The sequence below is a fragment of the Mirounga angustirostris genome, unplaced genomic scaffold (genome assembly GCF_029215605.1).
Source record: "Mirounga angustirostris isolate CCGP_5_RB_7025 unplaced genomic scaffold, mMirAng1.0.hap1 SCAF_5, whole genome shotgun sequence".
NCBI lineage: Eukaryota > Metazoa > Chordata > Mammalia > Carnivora > Phocidae > Mirounga > Mirounga angustirostris.
In genome coordinates this window covers 53,176,812-53,194,205 of record NW_026991713.1, presented here as the reverse complement: position 1 = coordinate 53,194,205, position 17,394 = coordinate 53,176,812, and positions in this window count along the sequence as shown.

Genomic DNA, 17,394 nt, shown 5'->3' with positions numbered 1-17,394 from the left:
TACAATCATTAGCCATTAAATATGCATTATATTGAGTACAAAGGGTAGTTTTGCATTCATCTAAATAATGCATGTCACCCTACAAATGACAAAAAGTAGAGCAGAGGTAAGGTAAACGAATCAACTTAGCAAACCTCCCCATCAGTCCTATAGTTAGAACATGTATTTGGCTGATGATGTATCCCAGACACGTAGTTCAAACTATTTAATGAACTTTCTACCTTTCTGCAGTAATTTCCACTAAGTGCTCTTATACAGACAGCATCATCTAATGTTAGCATTAAGAGGGATGTGTAATACCAATCAATAGCCAAATAAAACAAAACCACCAGAAGTTAGAAGGGGATAATGCGGAGAGTAATGCTTTCTGATGAGACCTTTAGAGGGCAACATCAAAAGGGATCATCCAGAGGCTGCAGCCATTAGTGGATCACATGCACCGTTGTCAAAGTTGCTAACACAGCTCCTCTTCAATGAAAAATAGGTGCCATCTTAGTTCTTGCTACACGGGCTTCAGTCCCTCTAGAGAAATGCTTCGATAAAAAGGAGTATCATAAAGAAAAGAATAAAGGTTTAATGAAAACACTAAGCAGAATCTTCAATTCAGACATCATCCAAAAACTTTTCTGATTTTTGGTGTTTGGGAAGGTGTAGAAAGAGGCAAAAGGGAAGGAATGCTCAATACTGTCAAATCTAAAATCTACCCTCAGATCTGACGTGTTCAGCAAAATAAAGGGAAGCCGAGGAGAATCACTGAAGAATGACATTCTGGCCTTCCTGCCCAGAGTCTGCAGAGCAACAGCTAACTTTTCTGTAGTCTGTTCTCCTTTAATTTACATGAAAAGAAAACTGTTTCTCCAGCACTCAGCCCTAACTTCCCACTGTGACGACAGCTGCCTTATTTGCCTTTCAGCAAATTAAAAGTTAAAATAGCTTCACAGTCAGGAGAAGCTGCAGCAATGGAAACACTCGAAAAAGAGCTTCATTTTACCGCAGTGGAGTGTTACAGTTCCAAAAGATCACCTCTACCTTTTGACTCCAGCAAAACAAAACAAAAAAAATCTCCCCAGAAAGGATACCACCTCCTTTACCAACTCGCTATCACACTCTCTGCTGTTCCCTTCTTTGACAAAGACCAAGTGGAAATCCCTAACAAGGAAGATTCTGCTTCCTGAATGCTCCTCATGCATTGTTTTTGCTGTCGTATTCTTACAGTTAAGATTCACCCTCTAGAGGCGCCTGGGTGGCTCAGTTGTTAAGCGTCTGCCTTTGGTTCAGGTCATGATCCCAGCGTCCTGGGATCAAGCCCCACATCGGGCTCCCTGCTCCACGGGAAGCCTGCTTCTCCCTCACCTTATGCTGCTCCCCCTGCTTGTGTTCTCTCAGGCTCTGCCAAATAAATAAAAATAAGATCTTTAAAAATAAAAAAATAGACTTGCCCTCTATCCATGGCTGCTAATAAAAGTCATTAATAAAAAGTTAAAAGCAAAACACAAATTTAGGTCACTCTGAAGTTTGGGCCAAAGCGTAAAAATATCTCTAGGATTTTCTTTAAAAAAGTGTTGAGAATGGGGAGCCATCAGAGCTCAGAAAGCTAGCAGGGGAAAAAAAAAAAGACACCATTTCTTCAAAGTGGCGAAAGGGAACACCACATAAATGTTCTCTCTCTGAGTCCTAAGTTTGGTTTGCACTTGATTTTTCCGAATAAACCACATTCTGTCTTCAAAATGAAAGTGAGGTAGTGAATTCTGAAGAATTTTTAAAGCCATGTTTTCTTAATTTTAGTCTAAGGACCTCAACATTTTTGGGATTCTGACTTAATGAACTACAATTATTTTCTCAAGTAAGGCTTGCATTCAAAGAGTAAATGGAAACAGGAGGCCTGGAAGAAGAATTAGTTCATTAGGCTCATATTACTGGACATCTTAACTCTTCGGCATTTGTATTTTCCTCGGTGCAAATTCATAACAACCACCTCTTCTTTCCTCATTTAGCATATAAAAGCTCACTGTTCCATTTTGTTAAAAATCTCCTGGAAGACTGAAACAAGAATGCTACTAAATAAAATATAAATTACTGTGGTGTTTATTACGTTAATATCATCATTAGCACCTACCAGAGGCCATTACATTCTTTTTTTTTTTTAATTTTGCTTAAGCCATAAAGAGTATTGTTTAAAGAATTCATTTTTTCATTCACACTCTTCTCATGGCTTTTTTTTTTTTTTGGCCATACTTTGTGAAAAGCCATATGGAAGGTTTTGTCAAGTATCAATCATTTCTAATGAGTAACAGGATTGTTTAGATAATGCAAAAATGATAATGTCTCAATAAAGATATTTTGTTAAACCAACCAAGAACAACATGTTTTATCATGCTACACTTCCAATTAGTAAACTTTTAATATAAATTACCACCATTACCAGGCACATGGAATATGTGCTCAGATTTAATATCTGTAACAATAAATGGAATTGTGCTTATATTCCCATTTTACAGAAAGGCAAAGTATATTTTCAAGGCTCACACAGATACTAAATGGTAGAGCCAGCCTTTGAATCAGAACCTACCTTCATCCAAAGCCCAGGATCTTAACTGCTACTTAATATTACCAGGTATATTTATATCAATTGTCACTGCTTACTTACTTGTTTTTCTTAGTACGATTCATAACTAATAGCCCCCAAAGATTCCTCCAAGAACTTTATTTTTATTAATCATTTTTGTCATAGTTCTTATTTGGGATATATTCTAATTCAAGGGCCTCACTTTACTGAACGTGGGCTGATCATCATGAATTACTTGAAATGCAGTGCCATTTTGGTCATTTAGGCCAAGGCCAATTTTTAAAATTAACACCACCTTCCTTTTTAAATATTTTCTTGAAATACTTACCGCCTTTAAGTAATGCCTCCCCTATAATCTGGCTAAGTTCCATTTTTATCTCAAGCCTTGAAGAGAAGCTAATGAATTCACCTTGATCAGAATGTCCTCAAACTACAACGAACAAGAGTTAACTTCCCATTGTACCAACAGTGTGTATGCCTCCCTCCCCAGGCCCCCATTTTCCAAGTTTATATATCAGATCATCTTTATGCTGCTGCAGGCAACCAGTATTTCACATTGTACTGATTTGTTTTTCAGTTTATGACAGCATCTTACAAGAGCTGTGTAAGATTTTTTACAGTTCATAAGTCTCTAGCCTTGGATCAAGCTATGTTGCAGCTCTATCTTCCTCAGTCCTTGTTAGCAGAGGCTAACTAAACTAAAACATATGGAATATATAGTGCTAGTTCCAAACCCTAGACCATAAACTCAGATGGGCAAGTAATATCGCCTTTTTTATATTGCGTTTTCGTTAACAGTGTGACAGAAACATCTCAGTAAATGTCAAGATGTAGCCCCTCATCTACCCTCACCTGCCCTCCCCAAAGTCCTGGTTTCCCAAGGTTATGTTCTACCCTGTGGAGGCACCTTAATTATACCATAACCTGGCGAGTAGAGGGTCAATCTGACCCTCAAATGCCATTCATCTGCAATGGTATCTATTCAGATATCCAGCTTCTTTCCTTGTCCCTGGTCATTGGCCCAAGGAGGTTATTGCCAGGCATTCTTTCACGCTCATCCACAATAGCCCCCTCACTTCTAGATGCCTCAACTTCAGGAAAATCATTTGATTCTGTTCTTTTCTGCATCCCTCTGTGGTCTGGTCTCCCAAATAAAGGAAAGTCAAGAGAATAACAAAAATAGAATGGAGAGGGGAAGGCTGTATTAGCTAATCTTGGAAAATAACATCCAACCACATTTTTAAATAAAAGTAGATATTCATTCCTTTGACAGTATATGAAAATAATGAAAATAACGGATTAGACTTTCACAAAATTTAGAGGGTATTCCAAATGGCATTTTTCAAAGAAATAGAACAAAAAATCCTAAACTTCATATGCAACCACAAAAGATCACTTTTTCTTGAAAAAGAACAAAGCTGAAAGCATCACATCCCTGATTTCAAACGATATTACAAAGCTATGTAATTAAAGCATTACTTAGTATTGTATTGGCATAACATACAGACACATAGATCAATGGAACAGAATAGATAGCCCAGAAATAAACCCACTCATATATGGTCAATTAATTTATGACAAAGGAGCCAAGAATATAAAATGGGGAAAAGACAGTCTCAACAATAAATGGTGCTGGGAAAACTGGACAGCGACATACAAAAGAATGAAACTGGACCACTAACTTACACCATACACAAAAAATTAAATCAAAATGCATTAAAGACTTGAATGTAAAACCTGAAAACCATAAAACTCCCTGAAGAAAACATAGGTAGTAAACTTCTTCATGTAAGTCTTGGCCATGGTTTTTTGTATCTGACACCAAAAGCAAAAGCAACAAAAGCAAAAGTAAACAAGTGGGACTACATCAAACTAAAGCTTCTGCACAGCAAAGGAAACCATCAACAAAATGAAAAGGCAGCCTACTAAATGGAAGGCAGTATTTGCAAACTGTGTATCTGATAAGGGGCCACTATCCAAAATACATGAAAAATAACACCAAAAACAACAAATGATTAAAAAGTGGGCAGAGGACCTAAACAGACATTTTTCCCAAAGAAGACATACAGACACATGAAAAGAGGCTCAACATCATGAATAATCAGAGAAATACAAATCAAAACCACAATGAGGTATCACCTCACACCAGCCAGAACGGCTAATATCAAAAAAGACAAGAAATAATTATTGGTGAAGATATGGAGAAAAAGGAATATTTATGCATGTACTGATAGCGGGAATGTATATTGGTGTAGCTGTTGTGGAAAACAGTATGGAGGTTCCTCAAAAAAATAAAAATGAAAATACCACATGATCCAGTAATTCCACTACTATATATTTAACCAAAAAAAAAGAAAACATTAATTCAAATATATGCACTCCTATGTTAATTGCATTATTTATAATAGCCAATTTATATGGAAGTAACCAAAGTGCCCACTGACAGATGAAAGGATAAAGAAGATGTGGTGTATAAATACACAATGGAATATTACTCAGCCCAAAAAAGGAATGGGATTTTGCCATTTGTGACAACATGAATAGACCTAGAGGTATTATGCTAAGTGAAATAAGTCAGAGAAAGACAAATTTAAATGTAGAATCTAAAAAATAAACAAAAACCCAGAAACAGACTCATAAATACAGAGGACAAACTGGTGGTTTGACATGCAGGGAGTACAGAAGAGATGAGATAGGTAAAAGAGATTAAAAGGTACAAACTTCTGGTTATAAAATAAGTCAGTCTTGGAATTGAAAAATACAGCATAGGGAATATAGTCAATAACATTTTAGTAACACTGTATGATGACAGATGGTAACTAGACTTATGGTGAGCATTATGTAATGTATGTATAGAATTATCAAATCACTATATTGTATACCATAAACTCAAAAACCACTACCATACTTCCATAAAAAAATTTTAATTAAAAATAGAACTATCATATGATCTAGCAATCCCACTTCTGCATATTTAGCCAAAGAAAATGAAAACACTTAACTTGAAGACATATATGCAGGGACACCTGGGTGGCTCAATCGGTTAAGCATCAGCCTTCAGCTCAGGTCATGATCCCAGGGTCCTGGGATCGAGCCCCACATTGGGCTCCCTGATCAGCAGGGAGCCTGCTTTTCCCTCTCCCTCCTCCTGCTTGTGCGCTGTCAAATAAATCTTAAAAAAAAATTGAAGACATATATGCACCCCCATGCTCATTGCAGCATTATTTACAATAGCCAAGATATGGAAACAACCTAAGTGTCCCTCAATGGATGAATGGATAAAGAAACTGTGGTATATATATATATATGATGGAATAATATTAGGCCATAAAAAAGAATGAAATCTTGTTATTTGCAACAACATGGATGGAACTTGAGGGCTTTAAGCTAAGTGAAATCAATCAGAGAAAGACAAATGACATAGGATCTCTCTTAAATGCGGAACTAAATAAAACAAATAAACCAAGCTCAGGGATACAGAGAACAGACTGGTGATTGCCAGATGTAGGGGGTGGAGGATTGGAGAAATGGGTGAACTATATTGGGTTTTGTTTTTGACTTAAAGAAATAGAATTTTTTAAAAAGATGCAAGAAGTTTTCTGAGGGGCTTCTAGGAAACTTTCGTTCCCTTGACTTAAAAAAGAAAAGACAGAAAAGGAAAAGCTCCCCCACCTCCCCTCTCCCCTCCCTGTTTGGGGCACTGACGTGAGGATAGGATGTCTGAGGCCGTTTTTTTTTTTTTTTTAAACATAAAATGACAAACTCAAGGACCAAAGGTTGATGTGATGAAGAAGGCAGAGCTGAGTGGTGGGGAAGGGCCATGATTCTTCATGACCTCACAGATGCTGTCCCAACTCTGCCTATTCTTGGGATCCCTGGGATCATGACTCGAGCCGAAGGCAGATGCTTAACTGACTGAGCCATGCAGGCGTCCCCCAACTCTGCCTATTCTTGGCGAAGGGAAGTAATTATTTTGCTGAACTGCTTAGGCCATTTCAATCAAGCACTTGCAGCCAAAAGTGAACCTTACTGTGTTGGCCAAAAATGGGATTTATACCTAGGCTTCTATGATGCTGAAAATTGCCCTCTTGGTTTGCTGGGGGGTGGAGGTAAGGGGATAAGACAGCCCTCAGGGCCCCTTTGCTGGGGAACCACCTTGACTTCCCTAGACTGCCTGCACTTATTAGGTGTGAGAACTTCTATCTTGTCTGAGTCATTTGTCTCCATTTCTGTAACATCATCTATTTCCCGCAGGAAGGTCACCCGTGCTGTCAAAAAAGTACAGTAAGGTGGTTTTGGAATATGACACAATAATACTAAAGTTCATCTTTAAAAAACTGGAGGGTATTCTTGGGACTTCCAATGTGTGCTGTGTGACTTGCCTAAATTTCCCTTTGAAGGACTGAGGAGAACCTCAAAAGAGATAGGTAGCCATCTTCTAGAGCAAGTACCACTAGGGTGCTAGAGGCCCACGTGACCACAGTTAGAGAAGACACCCCTCAGACATGAAGTAAGACCTTGTTAGCAGAGAAAACACAGTCTTCCAAATAGGAGTCCACAACCAATTGTCACAGTGACAGATGCTTCTAATTATGGGTGTTCTTTTGCAATTAAGCTGCTCTCCTGTGCTCAACTCCAACAGCATGCTCTAGACTCTAGCGTCAGCAGCAACAGGGATTTCTTTATTTAAGTGGTTAATTCTTCCAAACCCTTAAGGGGGGAACCTATAGCCCTTAGTAAAAAAGGACAGGAATTTGGGGATAATGGCATGAGCAAATTTAATATCATAAAACTTTTCCCCTAATTTTTGGTCCTTGCTGCCTTCTCATGTCCACTGTGAGACATAGGTTATAAGCTTTCCTGCTGTACCCCAACACCTAGAATAGGGCCTGAAAAAGAGTAGGCAGTCACTACAAGAATCACAGTCACAGAAAAGGATGTTGTTATAGGCTGGGTTGTGTTCACCCAAAATTCATATGGTCAAATCCCAACCTCTAATACCTTAGGAGGTAACCACATTTGGAGATAACTCATTTGAAGTTGTGATTAAGTTAAAATGTGGCCAGTTGGGGGGGTGGGGTCCTTTTCTAATATGACTGGTGTCCTTTTAAGAAAAGGAGATTCCCCGTCAAAATCCTAGAGGAGAACACAGGCAGCAACCTCTTCCACCTCAGGCATAGCAACTTCTTCCTAGAAACATCGCCAAAGGCAAAGGAAGCAAGGGCAAAAATGAACTATTGGGACTTCATCAAGATAAAAAGCTTTTGCACAGCAAAGGAAATAGTCAACAAAACCAAAAGACAACAGACAGAATGGGAGAAGATATTTGCAAATGACATAGCAGATAAAGGGCTAGTTTCCAAAATCTATAAAGACCTTATCAAACTCAATACCCAAAGAACAAATAGTCCAATCAAGAAATGGGCAGAGGACATGAACGACATTTCTGCAAAGAAGACATCCAAATGGCCAACAGACACGTGAAAAAGTGCTCAATGTCACTCAGCATCAGGGAACTCCAAATTAAAACCTCAATGATATCACCTCACACCAGTCAGAATGGCTAAAATTAACAAGTCAGGAAACGACAGATGTTGGCGAGGTTGTAGAGAAGGGGGAACCCTCCTACACTGTTGGTGGGAATCCAAGCTGGTACAGCCACTCTGGAAAACAGTATGGAGGTTCCTCAAAAAGTTGAAAATAGAGCTACCCTATGACCCAGCAATTGCACTGCTGGGTATTTACCCCAAAGATACAAATGTAGTGATCCAAAAGGGTACATGCACCCCAATGTTTATAGCAGCAATGTCCACAATAGCCAAACTATGGAAAGAGCCAGGATGTCCATCAACAGATGAATGGATAAAGAAGATGTGGTGTATATATACAATGGAATATTATGCAGCCCTCAAAAAAAAAAAAGAAATCTCGCCATTTGCAACAACGTGGATGGAACTAGAGGGTATTATGCTAAGCGAGATAAATCAATCAGAGAAAGACAAGTATCATGATCTCATTGATATGAGGAATTCTTAATCTCAAGAAACAAACTGAGGGTTGCTGGAGTGGTGGGGGGTGGGAAGGATGGGGTGGCTAAGTGATGGACATTGGGGAGGGTATGTGCTATGGTGAGCGCTGTGAATTGTGTAAGACTGTTGAATCACAGACATGTACCTCTGAAACAAATAATACATTATATGTTTAAAAAAAAAAAAAAAGAAGAAGATAGTAGGAAGGGAAAAATGAAGGGGGGTAATCAGAGGGGGAGACAAACCATGAGGGAGTATGGACTCTAAGAAACAAACTGAAGGTTTTAGAGGGGAGGGGGTGGGGGGATGGGTTAGCCTGGTGATGGGTATTAAGGAGGGCAGGTATTGCATGGAGCACTGTGTGTTATACACAAACAATGAATCATGGAACACTACATCAAAAACTAATAATATAATATATGGTGACTAACGTAACATAATAAAATAAAATATAAAAAAAAGAAAGGAAGAGAGATTCCAAGGATACATATAACCAGAGGAAAGGCCATATGAGGACACAGCAAGAAGGTGGCCATTAAGCCAAGGAGAGAGGCCTCAAAACCAAATCCGCCAACATCATCTTGGATTTCTTGCCTCTGGAACTGTGGAAAAATTGATTTCTGTTGTTTATTCCAACCAGTGTGTGGTATTTTGCTATGGTAGCTCTACCAACTAATATAGATGTGAATAAATATCCATGTTTCATTACAAAATAGTATTGCCAAATTCTAAAAACTGCCAGTTATTTTTGTAAGCTGAAATTCCTATCCCTTTTATTGATTAGTTCTTGTGTTTTGGATCTGGTATATGCCACATTATATTTGTATTGTATTATATTTACAGTAATTCACAATAAATTTAATTTTGCTATTCTAAGATGCTTCCAATTTTGTTTTCTAAATATAACCAACTGTGAATTTTAGGAAAGGTGTTTTAGGAAAGAAGACATTCAGATCTCAAATTCCACATACTGACCCAGCAAATATAACCCAAGACCCTGCATCTTTCTAACAGATATGTTTAGGCTGATTATTTAAATGTTATCACTTCAAGTATCTAATCTTGATGATGTTAATATAGTAAACTACTAAAATATGGTTAAATACTAAATTTACTTAATATTTCTATATTTTGGGAACTACTTCACTTTTTTCTCTTTGTACCTCAGATGCGCAAAATTGTATTATCCAATTACTCATAATCCTAACCTGGCTCATAACATATTCTCATTATTGGTAACTGTGACCCATTTTTATTTATTTATTTCACCATTTTCCATAATGTAGGTAGGAACCATGAATCTCCTCACCCAAAAGAAATAAGAACACTCTGATCACAGCCCATGTCCAGCTATGTGGTCACCTCATATGACAGCCCTTTTGATTCCAGACCTGAGACAATAATCGTACTATATTTCATATTCATAATTCCCTTGATAACCTTGTTATATAGAATTACTACATCTCCCTGTATTTAAGAGATATTTTAGTTGTCTTCAACTTTATAAAAATGTTGTAAATTATTTTTTTAGAACTTGTTTTTTACTTATTATATTGCTAAGATTCATTCATATTTATAAATGCTGTATTTCATTCAACACTGTCATATTTTATTATGAATATATCACAAGTTATCTATTTTCCTACTATACACATTTGGATTATTTCCAGGTTATCCCTTAAATAGCACTGACATGAACATCCTTGTACATGTTTCTGTTATACATGTAAATGAGTTACTTGATACCTAGTGGTGGAATTTCTGGACAAAGGATATGTGAATCTGCAGTTTTTTCTACAATGTCAATATTTTCTAAAATGATCGCATCAATTTGCTCTCTAGCAATGAACATCTAGCAGATCTATATTCTCTCCAACAATTGATATTATTAGGCTTTAAAATTTTTTTTGCCGAACGAAGAGGATAAATTGGGGTGCCTGGGTGGCTCAGTTGGATAAGCATCTGACTCTTGATTTCAGCTCAAATTATGATCTCAAGGTTGTGAGATCGAGCCCCACATTGGGCTCCGTGCTGGGCATGGAGTCTGCTTAAGATTCTCTCTCTGTCTGTCTGTCTATCCCTGTCACCACTCCCTCTCTTAAAAAAAAAAAAAAAGAATATTAATGATATTGTATAATTCTATTTGCATTTCCATGATCACTAATGGACATGAGGTGATGTAATGAACATCTCTTCATATATTTGTTGATCATAAGGCTTCTCTTCTGTGAAGTATCTATTAAGATCTTTCACACATTTTTCTTACTGATTCATAGGAGATGTTTTTGTGCTCTTGACACCAATCCTTTGTCAGTGTGTATATTGTGAATATATCCCCATAATTTGTTACAGGACTTTCAATTTACTTAAATAGTCTTTTGAACTCAAGTTTTAATTTTAATATAATAAAATTTATGTCTCTTATAGTCAACATGTTTTATGCCTCATTTAAAGAATACTTTCCTACCTCTAGGTCTAAAACATATTCATCTACATTTTCTACCAAGTGTTTAAAGATTTGCTTTTGACATTGAAATCTTAATTCATCTGGAGTTTTTTTTTTATAGTGTGAGGTAAGGATCTAATTTCATTTTTCTTGACACTTAATGAACTTTTCAGGCTTTGATGTCTACTTATAGGAAATTGCTATTATATGATATTCTAAAATAAGCTATCCCAAAATTCTGATATTACTTATACTTTCCTAAATGAAAGAAAACCTTGCACATTAGAAAGAGGGATAAGAATGATTATAAATAGGAGAGAAACATGAAGGTGATTTTCCTGACAACTAAGCATCCCCAATCCCTTCCTCAAGGCATATTTACAAATCTCTTGTGACTAACTGAAACACACACACACACACACACACACACACACCACACAGAAAGCCATGGCAATATGGAAAAGGCAAAGACAATCATTGCTTCACATTATCAGCTTCCATGTCTACTTTTGCATTCATACTATGATTTGTTTTACAATCACTTTTTATACTAGCTATTTTGAAATCTGCTCTAAAATTCAATTGAGTTAACCTCTGCCATATATATAAACCTAGTTCACAAATAAAGAAATGGCATACCAAATAGTAAATTAATCGCCAAATATCCACTATCTCAGAGGAGCTCTTGTTTCTCCATTCCATCATCAATTTACTCTGTAAAAATAAAAGGGTGTAACTTTCAATCCATTTAACAAACATCTACTATGAGCAAAGCACTGCACTAGATAGTATAAAGAAAAATTTGCTCCATAATATAATCAGTGAGCCATAAATAAATTTAAAATGGGACCAATTATGATAAGCTATATAATAGAAGTGCCCACAAATGTTGATTGGGTTCAATTATGTTTGTTTTTACTAAACACCTAAGGATATGACATTGTGTATTTCAACAGTTTCATTAAATAGGCATTTTTAAAAGATTTTATTTATTTGAGAAAGAGAGAGCACTAGTGGGAGGGCATGGGGAGAGGAAGCAGCAGACTCCCCGTTGAGCAGGGAACCCCATGAGGGGCTCTATCCCAGGACCCCAGGATCACGACCTGAGCCGAAGGCAGACGCCCAACCGACTGAGCCACCCAGGCGTCCCTTAAATAGGCATTTTAAAATTTCTTTTTAAATAATCTATTTTGTAATTTCATGATGTTGAAAATTTAGAATAGAAAGAGTCAACAGAAGTAAAATTTGTTAGGCAAAAGCTATTTGCAGACATGCTTTGGACAATAACGTAAACACCAACACAGAAGATGATGAATGTTGCCAACATATTTGATGAAGGCTTTTCCCCAAACCCAAGAGAGAAGAGGAGAACTGAAAAACAAGGTCTTTCCAAACTCTTCCCTCCTATAGTATTTATAGTCAGACAGTTCCAGGCTACTCAGGCTTTAGGTTTCCACCTGACCCAACAGCAAGACCAACTGTACATAAAATCATTAGGCTTTTTAATGCCTACTCTAGTCCTCTATTTTCCAGTCTTCCCTCTCTTGACTGTTTTCTGCACTCCCAAAGCCTTTATTTGAAACCTCTAGTGGAGCATCCCATCCAGAACTTCCAGTTCCAATGGATGCATATTGATTTCTATGACCTATTCAAGTGGAATTCTAATTGTGCCCTCTATTTCTTCTACCTCAAGGTTCTGCCTAGTATCACATCCCCTATGAGTTTTGACATGTTTCGTGGTAATCTCAACCTAATCTCACAAATTATGTACACAAATATGAGAAATTTATGGAGGCCCCATCCTTCCCTGGGAATGAAGATAATTGTGAGGCACACAATTCAGGATTCACACAAGTCTAAAGAAAATCCTCTGCATTTGTAGTCAAGGGACCTCAGATGAAGTCCAAAGTCCACAATACTTCATATGGGAGATTGAGTCAATCATTTAACTCTACTGAGACTCAGTTACTCAATCTATTAAATGGAAGAAATAATGAATTTACATGAATGCTGTAGGAAATTAACAATAAGGTGATCTAAAATGTAAGTGATTTTTGCTTTATGGCAATGATAAACCACCAGGGGAGATATTTAATTAGCTATCCCTCAAGACATTCTGTAGTGATGCTTACTTCACCTATGCTAGGAATAGGATTGCCAAAAAGTGTGTAGAAGGGGAGAGGGTTCATTTCAAAATCATGCCTTCATTTCAATCATTGACCCATTCATTAAAAAAAAAAAACAGGTAAATGCCAGGCACAGGAGATACAGCAGTAACCAAGGTACACATGGTTCCTGCCCTCATGGAGGTTATTTCTGCCTGAGGTTCAAAACATCTGGAAAGTGTGAAGATACTGCAGGCCCAAGCAGGATGATCAAATTCCCAGGTGAGTGTCACTCTTACTGAAATGAGTGTCCTCTTTATTTTTCACTGAAACAAGGGAGGCCATGTTATCTGATTTACACCCATCTATCAGCCTGTGAAACCAGTATCATCTTAAACCATATGATCTGTTTCTTCATCCTCAACCAGCAAGACAAAGTTGTCTAGGTGAGAGCCAGAAATTTTATAACAGAAAGCCTAATGAAGTATTTCTGCACTTGAGAAAGTAGGATATTTCCTTCCTGCTCAAGTGACACATTAGCTCTTTAATAACAGCTAATACCCAGGGCTCCCTAGGCTCTAGGTACTGTTTTAAGTGGATGACATTCTGTCCCATTTAACCATTACAACTCCATGCAATAGTAACTATTATCATCTTGCCATTTTATAGATGAGGAGGAAATAAGGCATAGAAAGGTTAAGAAACTTATCTTAGGTCACATATCTATATTTTTTTAATTCAAATCCAGGCTGTCTGATTACACAGTCCAATCTACACCCACTGTGCTCTTTATAGATTCCTCTCAATAGAATGCTGATGATTATAATATACGAAGGGTAAGGAACCACTGTTCAACATAACCAGTCACTCTAGAACTCATTCTAAGGCACTGGGTGCCTCTAGGAGCATCATTCTCCCAGGCTTGATGTGAATGGCCTCCCATAGAAGCATGCAATACACAAACAGCATCACCCCACACAATGAACCTGGTGCTCCATCTTAAACCATACTTTCTTTCTCATGTTGCTTCGCTACCAAGGAAAGCCCTGTCTCTTCTTCTCTTACCAGGCACAAAGCCACTTATCATTCAGGCCCAGCCATATCCTCCTCGAAGCCTTCCTGGGCTCTTCCATGTACCTTAAAGATCTGTTTATCTCTTCTACAAACATCCACTTTATGTTCAGTCTACTCTGTGGACACTTTGAACTCCCACTTAGCAATTAGTTATGTAATGCTTTGTGGTTTACCAACATATATTTACTCAGCTACATGTAAGTTTGTTGAGAACAGAAAAAGGTTTTGATTTCCCCTCCTGGCTGCACCACACTCCCCATGCCCACAGACACACACTTTCTGCACCTCATATAGTACTAAAAGTTCAATAAATGCTGTTTGGAGAGTTGGTAGACTAATTGATTAATCTATTGAATAAATATTCATCTACACTTAAACAGCCTCCAAGATTTTCTACTCTCAGCCACGGGTACACACATAACGTGCAGACCAGTGGAGCTAATGAACTGAAGAAGGGAATAAATAAAGCTTTCATTGGGAAATTACCCTAAATATAAAAATCACAAGACATGGAAAGGTCTTAGGACTCAATCTAAAAAGTTTTTAAGGGGAGAACTGGCTAACTGAAAAAGGTAGTTTTATACATTTAGCATTAAAGTACCTTCTCAGGATCTGAAAATCAAATGCTTCTCTCCATCAAGTTTGTCATTTTCCTCCTGAAGATGTAATACATCATTCCACATTTCAAGTGCACCTTAAAATTCACATGACTTGCACCTTCCAGTTTACTTCTACTTTCTACTCTCTGCACACACACACGTGCACAGACACACACACACACACACACACGCACCCTCTATCCTAACTTCTCCCCCTGCCAAAAAAAAAAAAAAAAATCACCGTTAGACTAGGAATTACTAGTTCTGAGTCATCAAAACTGCACCAAAGAGTTTCGTTTGTTAACTTGGGCTCCCTCTGCTGGGCCTGCAGCAGTAAAACACACAATTCTGTAGGATTGGAGGTTTGGGAACTCAACTCCCCCACAGAATTCCTCCTGTTTTAACTAAAATTAAATTCGACATCCACCAAAATACAATCACCTGAAGACAGAAGAGATTTAGGACCTGGATAAATTAATAACAATACAACAAGACAAGTGGTTTTTCCAGAAACGGCTACCCAGATGAGGGTTCCTTGCCCCTGCTTCTCTCCACTGGTAGTGGAGTTGTGGCGTGCAGCAGGGGGTCTCAAAGATTGCAGAGATGATGATATAAAACTGTGCAGAAGAGAATCATCACAAGAACTAAGATCTGGATTACACGTATTTGTCAGAAGCAAATGCAGGTGAGTACGGCTGAGGCCGCTGTGAGTCCTCACAGTAAGGATTCTGAGGAAGAAAATGCAGCACCAGCGAGCGGTATCACTGGAATACTACAGACCAAAGCTGTTCTTAACATCGCTGAACTATAGTAGCAAACCTGACGTTACAGAGTTTATGGACCCTACGCGCACACCCCCTCCCAAAAAACCCCTAACATCACAAAGTGCATTTCCACTTACTAAAGGTAATAAATAGCAATGTAATTTATGCATCAAAATGGAAAGGGGAGATATTGATTCCTGTTAGAGGGAAATCGGATTTCTCATCTAATTGATTCGGTGCTAATTATGAAAGAGAACGGTTAAATGGACCTAAAACAAGCCATCACACCAGGAAAAAATGAAACTGGACCTGAGACCTCTAAAAATCTGGAAAATACTGTCTATAATTTTTTTCCCCTTAAGATAGACTAGTATTCTGCAATAAATACCTTAAACCGGTCCCAGGATGATCTTATAGAGTCATTGAATACTCAGGGAATTGTGTATTCCACAGCCCTGAAATCCAGGATCTGAGCTATTCTCTACAGAATGCAGCAGAGATATTGGCATGAGCTCAGGTTACTAAAGGCCTTTGCTGGGAGCCCTTCTGCTGTTATGGGTCCATCTCTTATCTCCACTGTCACATCATTAGCTGCCATAAAGGGTTAACCAAGACTCCAGCCCATGAGTAGCTACAAAATTTGACATGCCCAGTGCAAAATGAAAATGCAGGGCCCCTTTTTCAAAAAGTATTAAGAACTTCAAGACAGTAACAGCAGAGCAGGAAACCAACCAGGTAAACCCTTCTAAGCACAGCCTCTAAGTTCAGAACCCTATGCAACTGACCAAATGGGTCACATGTCCATGAAGCTGGCCCCGCCGGAGCCCTGGATTAGTTTAAGATTAGCAATAACACTGTCTTCATGGATCCTTCATTCCCAACATTGGACAAAGATGCTACCCTCATCTTGTCATCCTCAAAGCATTACTTTTGCAAGAGAGATATCTTTGCCAAAACAAACACAGTTCAGCTTACTTCCCCAAATTATCCTGGAACCTGTTAACAGGGTATTTTTTTATTCTGTCTATCCAAGTTTGGTTTGGGAGGCAGAACATCCTTTGAGAGAAACTAATTCATGAAGATCTTTCTTTCCTTTCTTGTGGTGGACACTTCAAGTGGTTAAAAACACAACCTCCAGGGTCAAACTGCCTGGGTTCAAATCCCATCTTCACCACTGCCCATCTGCATTGGTTTGAACAAATTCCATTACTTTTCTGAATCTCTGTTTCCAATAGCAAACAACAATAGTATTGCTTCATGGGTTGCTTACCAGGAAATATTGAGGCATAATTTATAAAGAGTCTAACTCAGTGCTCGGCACACAGTAAATGATGGACTCGATATTATCATTACATAATATTTTTTTTCAAACGTAATGGAATATGGATCATGGAAAGCAGCTGGTTGTCTATGAGCCACTTGGTACTTAAATTCCAGTTGTGCTTAGTGTGGTTTAATGGACTGTCTTATATAAAATAACTTTTGTTATAGCACCCATGTTCTCCAGTTTTTAAAGGTCTTTATTTATTCATTTGTTTCATAAACATATATTGATTCTCTAATCTGTCATAAGCACTATGCTGGATATTAGGGATATAAAGATTGACAAGATTAAATCTCTGCTCTAAATGAACTCACTAACCAGACACTTAAATGGATAATTTTAATACAATGTGCCAAGGGCAACAATTGCTGGGAGACAATTCTCCAAGGATCTCTCTTGTTTCTGCACTTTCTGCCAAGGCATTAACCAGTATTTTGTTTCAGACTAGCTGTTCAGGAATGTTCGTATACCACACAGCCTTGGAAGA